Source organism: Sapajus apella, unplaced genomic scaffold (genome assembly GCF_009761245.1).
Source record: "Sapajus apella isolate SASKATOON/1434 unplaced genomic scaffold, GSC_monkey_1.0 scaffold16, whole genome shotgun sequence".
Classification (NCBI taxonomy): Eukaryota; Metazoa; Chordata; class Mammalia; order Primates; family Cebidae; genus Sapajus; species Sapajus apella.
This window is the reverse complement of record NW_022436956.1, coordinates 12,672,587-12,678,674: the sequence shown is the minus strand read 5'-3', so window position 1 is coordinate 12,678,674 and position 6,088 is coordinate 12,672,587. Positions and strand designations below refer to the sequence as shown.

The following is a 6,088-nucleotide window of genomic DNA, read 5'->3' as shown; positions in this document are numbered from 1 at the left end:
TCCTTTTCTCCTTCCTTCCTTCCTTCCATCCTTTCCTCCTTCCTTCCATCCTTTCCTCCTTCCTTCCTTCCTACCTTCCTCTCTGCTTCTTTGAGTTTGATTGTTTTCGGTTCCTTATATAAGTGACAACACGTGGTATTTTTTTTCTGTGCCTGGCTCACTTCACATAGCATAAGGTTCTCTAACTCTATCCATGTTGTCACAAATAACAGAATTCCCTTCTATTAAAGTCCAGATAGCATTCCATTGTGTATACCTCCAAATTTTCTTTATCCATTTATCTATGGATGGGACACTTAGTTTGAACCCATCAATTGGCTAATGTGAATATGTAAACGAACAGGTTTTCTTTTCATTTTTGTTTCTCTTTGTGTGTCTGTGGCTTTTTGTTTGTTTGTTTGTTTCATAGAGTCTCTCTCTTATCCAGGCGGGAGCACAGTGGTGAAATCTCAGCTCACTGCAACCGCCACCTCTCGGCTTCAAGCCATTCTCCCACCTCAGCCTCCCAAGCAGCTGGGACTACAGGCGTATGCCACTGTGCTGGGATAATTTTTGTATTTTTTGTAGAGTGTGAGTTTTGCGATGTTGCCCAGGCTGGTCTCAAACACCTGGGCTCAAGCAATCCGCCTGCCTGGGCCTCCTGAAGTGTTTGGATTACAAACATGAGCCACCGTACCCAGCAATACAATGGCTATGGGAGTGCAGACAAACCGATTTCAAATCTTTTGGGTAAATACTCAGAAGTGAGATTGCTGGATCATTTGGTAACTCTAAGTTTTTGGAGGAATCTGCATATAACTTAATGGCTATCCTAATTTACATTCTCACCCATCTACTGCTCTTTAAATGGGAAGCTTTGATGCAATTTTAAATATTTTCCATTGTCTTTTAAATTCTTTTAAGCCACTTATACCTTGTGCCATTTTCATTAGTATTTGGCTATCTATTATCTTGTACGTAGTTAAAATGCTTCATACAAGCTAGGCACAGTGACTCATGCCTGTAATTCCAGCACTGTCACACTTGATGGGTTCTTTCTGCCCAGAAAAAGCAACGCCCTGAGGACAGCAGGTATCGCAGCAAAGAAGAAGTTTCATAACTGCAGGGCCAGCCACACCAAAGGATAGGAGGTATTTCCCAAATATGCCTCCCCAAGATTTTGGAGGCTAGAGTTTTTCAGGGTACTCCGCTAAGCAGGGAGCTCAGGCACTGAAACAACTGATTGTCTAGAGATGAAATCACAAGGGTATCTAAAGGGTCTTTGTGTAATTGCCTCAGTTCCCGGGACGGGGTCTCAGAATCAGCGGCATCTCTTGGTCTGCTAAATCTGAAAAATATCTCAAAGACCAGTTCTTTATTTCACAATAGTGATATTATCTATAGGAGTAGTTGGAGAAGTTGAAAATCTCATGACACCCCAGTTATGTGACTCCGGAGCAGCAAACAACTTATGAGAAACAATGCTAAGAAATGATAGGTCATTGTTTAACTATACCTATTCTTTACCAAAGTTCAAGCCCCTGCCATAATTCTTTCTGATTGATTGATTGATTGAGTCTCACTCTGTTGCCCAGGCTGGAGTGCAGTGGCGAAATCTTGGCTCACTGCAACCTCTGCCTTCCCCTCCCAGGTTCAAGCAGTTTTCCACCACACCTAGCTAATTTTTGTATTTTTAGCAGCGACGGGGTTTTGCTATGTTGGCCAGGCTGGTCTTAAACTCCTGACCTCAGGTGATCCGCCCACCTCAGCCTCCCAAAGTGGTGGGATTAAAGGTGTGAGCCATGGCACCCAGCCTACAGTTCAACTTTAAAACAAAGATGATAGTAACCCCTTCCTAGCTTGGAAACTGAAACTACTATCGTAAAACTAAAAATCAGCCACAGGGTTAGAATCTTGGCTTAAGAGTCATAGTCAGAGTTCACAAAACTTGTAACATCCTCAATTGCTCCTGCAGATAATATCACTGTACTAATTACAGTAATTATAGATAATACCACTATTAGAGATAATATCACACGTCTAAAAATAGACTTTTAAAATAATAAGAATAGTTCCATTATATGGAAACAACAACTTTTTTTTTTTTTAATTTAAAATACTTCTTTCAAAAATAAAAAAGATGGCGTTTCACCATGATGGTCAGGCTGGTCTTGAACTCCTGACCTCAGGTGATCCACCCACCTCGGCCTCCCAAAGTGCTAGGATTACAGGCCTGAGCCATGGCACCCGGCCAACATATTTTTTTCTACTAGACAACATGTTTTCTTTCCTCTGAGTAAAAATCATCTTTTCCTACTTGCCAGCTAAAAGTTTAGTCTGCCACAGTTTCATGGACAGTAGCAGAGATGTAAGACTCCTTACTCAGAAACGAAAGATTTTGTTACAGTAATTGCAATAGTCAGACTGTTAGCATTTTCTGTGATAATTTCCTGAGCTCTAGTTTATGCAGGTCAGGGCAAAAGAGGGCCAGGTGACACTTGAGCCTGCAGTGATCTGCACTGTAGGTTGAGAGGCCTGAGCTCAGGAAATCTGAATATTTTATACTAGACCTTAAACATGCCTGCCCTTTGCCACTAACTCTATCTGTTAAGTCTGTTTGCTGTAGTACGTCCTTGAAAAGATAGTCTAGAACAAAGGCAGAAAAACACAAGACATGCAGAAACAGGAAAGCCCCTGGAGAATTATTTCCCAACACAGCTTAGAGAAAACTTTATTTATTTATTTATTTTTTTTGAGTCGGAGTTTCGCTCTTGTTACCCAGGCTGGAGTGCAATGGCGCGATCTCGGCTCACCGCAACCTCCGCCTCCTGGGTTCAGGCAATTCTCCTGCCTCAGCCTCCTGAGTAGCTGGGATTACAGGCACGCACCACCATGCCCAGCTAATTTTTTGTATTTTTAGTAGAGACAGGGTTTCACCATGTTGACCAGGATGGTCTCGATCTCTTGACCTCGTGATCCACCTGCCTCGGCCTCCCAAAGTGCTGGGATTACAGGCGTGAGCCACCGCGCCCGGCCTGAGAAAACTTTAAATACTACTTGGGACCAGGTTAGGTGGCTCATGCCTGTAATCTCAACACTTTGGGAGGCCGAGGTGAGTGGATCATCTCAGATCAGGAGTTCAAGACCAGGCTGGCCAACATGGCAAAAACCCATCTCTACCAAAAATACAAAAAAATTAGTCGGGCATGGAAGTGCACACCTGTAGTCCCAGCTACTCGAAAGGCTGAGGCAGGAGAGTTGCTTGAACCTGGGAGTGGAGGTTGCAGTGAGCCAAGATCACGTCACTACATTCTAGGCTGGGCAACAAAGCGAGACTCCTTCTCAAAAAAAAAAAAAAAAAAATGCTACTTGCAATATAATGAAGATTTCATGAATTGGAAAATCTACCCTATTCTTGGATAATACCAATAAATACAGTGGAAAGTCCAATTACTCCTAATCTATAAATTTAATACTAATCTAATTAAAATACCAACAGGTGGAGCAACAGAAACACTCCTTCATTGCTGGTAGGATTAGAGAACAGTGTACTTTGAGATTCTAGTCATAAAAAAAAAAGAAAAGAAAAGAAAAGAAAAGAAAAAAAAAAAAAACAAAAAACAGTGTAGCTAGGCCCGGCACAGTGGCTCACTCCTGTAATCCCAGCACTTTGGGAGGCTGAGGTGAGTGGATCGCTTGAGGTCAGGAGCTCAAGACCAGCCTGGTCAACATGGTGAAACCCTGTCTTTATTAAAAAAAAAAAAAAAAAAAAAAAAAAAAATTAGCTGGTCGTGGTGGCAGGCTCCCGGAATCCCAGCTACCTGTAAGGCTCAGGCAGGAGAATATCTTGAACCCCAGATACAGAGGTTGCCATGAGCCAAGATCACACCACTGCACTCCAGCCTGAGTGACAGAGCGAGACTCTGTCAAACAAACAAGAAAATGGTACAGCTACTTTGGAAAACAGTTTGGCAGTTTCTTAGAAAGCTAAACATTGTCTTCCAAATCATCTAATAATTATGCTCTTAGGTATTTACCCAAATGAGCTGAAAACTGTGTTCACACAAAATCCCAAACATGGGGCTGGGCACAGTGGCTCACTCCTGTAATCCCAGCAGTTTGGGAGGCCAAGGAGGGCAGATCACCTGAGGTTGGGAGTTGGAGACCAGCCTGACCAAAGTGGAGAAACCCCGTCTCTACTAAAAATACGAAAAAGAAAAAATTAGCCGAGCATGATGGTGCATGCCTGTAATCCCAGTTACTCGGGAGGCTGAGGCAGGAGAATGACTTGAATCTGGTGGCAGAGGTTGTGATGAGCTGAGACTACACCATTGCACTCCAGTCCGGGGAACAAGAGTGAAACTTCGTCTCAAAAAAATAAAAATAAAAATCCCAAACATTTTAACCAAGATGTTCTTCAGTAGCTGAATGGATAAACTGTGATACATTCATATAATGAAAAATTATTCAGTAATGAAAAGAGCCACCAAGCCACAAAAAGACACGGCAAAAACCCAAATGCAAACTGCTAAGTGAGAGAGGCCAGGATGCAAAGGCTATGTGCTGTATGACTGTAACCACATGACATTCTAGGAAAGGCAGAACTGCAAAGATTGTAATAAGATAAACTGTTGTCAGGGATTCCGTGGAGGACCAGGAAGAGCGGGATGAATAGGTGAGCCACGGGATTACTAGGGCAGTGAAACGACTTATTCTGTATGACACTGCAATGGTAGACACGTGGCAGGTACCTTCCACAGACCCCCTCGCCTTCGCCCCGAGTCTCTTTCGGTTCCGTCTTTTCGCTCGGTTGAGACAAAGAAGGAAGTTGCTCCCAGTGAAGCCCCGGCTCTCCAAGCGGAGGCGGCCCCGGGGACAGAGTCAACCGCGGAGGTCACGCCCCCTGGGAAAGGGCGGGGCATGCAAATTTGAAATGAAAGCCCGGGAACGACAGAACAATCTCGGGTGTAAGATTTCCCTTTTCAACGTGGAGAATAAGAAATCGGCCCGAGTGTGTAATGGCATCAATAGTGGTGTGAAGAGATCAAGGGAATGAGACGAGGAGCGAGGCTGGAGCTCTCACCGCGACTTGAATGTGGATGAGAGTGGGACGGTGACTGCGGGGGCGAAGGCGACAGCATCGCTTCTCGGCCTTTTGGCTAAGATCAAGTGTAGTATCTGTTCTTATCAGTTTAATATCTGATACGTCCTCTATTCGAGGACAATGTATTAAATGCATTTTTGGAGTTAGGAGATGGAATAGGAGCTTGCTCCGTCCACTCCACGCATCGACCTGGTATTGCAGTACTTCCAGGAACGGTGCACCCCCTTCGGGGGATAGAACATGTTTACAAAAATAGAACCAAAAATACCGAAAGGTAGTTTGTTTACGTTTGCTATCTGAAATGCTATGGTTTTGGAGAGGCTTTTAAGGTTTTTTTTATTTGGAAGAGTCTGGGCCTTTGAAAATACTTGGATTACTATTTAATCGTCAAGAGGTGGTGACTATTAAGAAACAAGAGTTCACCATGTTACCCAGTCTAGGCTTTTAACTTTTTTCTCCTAATTTAAAAAATTTGAGTTCTGGGATACAGGTGCGGAACGTGCAGGTTTGCTGCATAGGTGTGCCTGTGCCATGGTAGTTTGCGGCGCCTATCAACCAGTCATCTATATTTGAAGCCCCACATCGCATGCATTGTGTCTTTGGCCTAATGCTCTCTCTCCCCTAACCCCCCACCTCGCTCCACCCCTTGGTGTTCCCCTCATTGTTCAACTCACATTGTGGGTGAGAGCCTGCGGTGTTTGATTTTCTGTTCCTGTGTCTGTTTGCTGGGAATGATGGCTTCCAACTTCATCCGTGTTCCTGCAGGAAACATAAACTCAATCTTTTTTATTGCTGCGTGGTCATTCGATGATGTTATATGAGCCACATTTTCTTGGTCCAGCCTATCATTGATGTGCATTCGAGTTGGTTACAAGTCTTTGCTAGTCTATTTTTTAAAATCACCCCTCCCCCAAGTCTTTGCTATTCTAAATAGTGCCTCAATAAACATACGTGTCCATGTATTAAAAAAAAAAAGTTCAGATTTTGAAGCATTTTAGATTTCAG

General features: G+C 43.5%; 1 non-coding gene across 1 annotated transcript; it reads left to right on the top strand.

The window, feature by feature from the left end:
• The first annotated feature begins 5,118 nt into the window (after positions 1 to 5,118).
• On the top strand, positions 5,119 to 5,309 carry LOC116556468. Its single transcript, XR_004271017.1, has one exon. It is a non-coding gene; the product is annotated as a U2 spliceosomal RNA (small nuclear RNA).
• Positions 5,310 to 6,088: the final 779 nt, after the last annotated feature.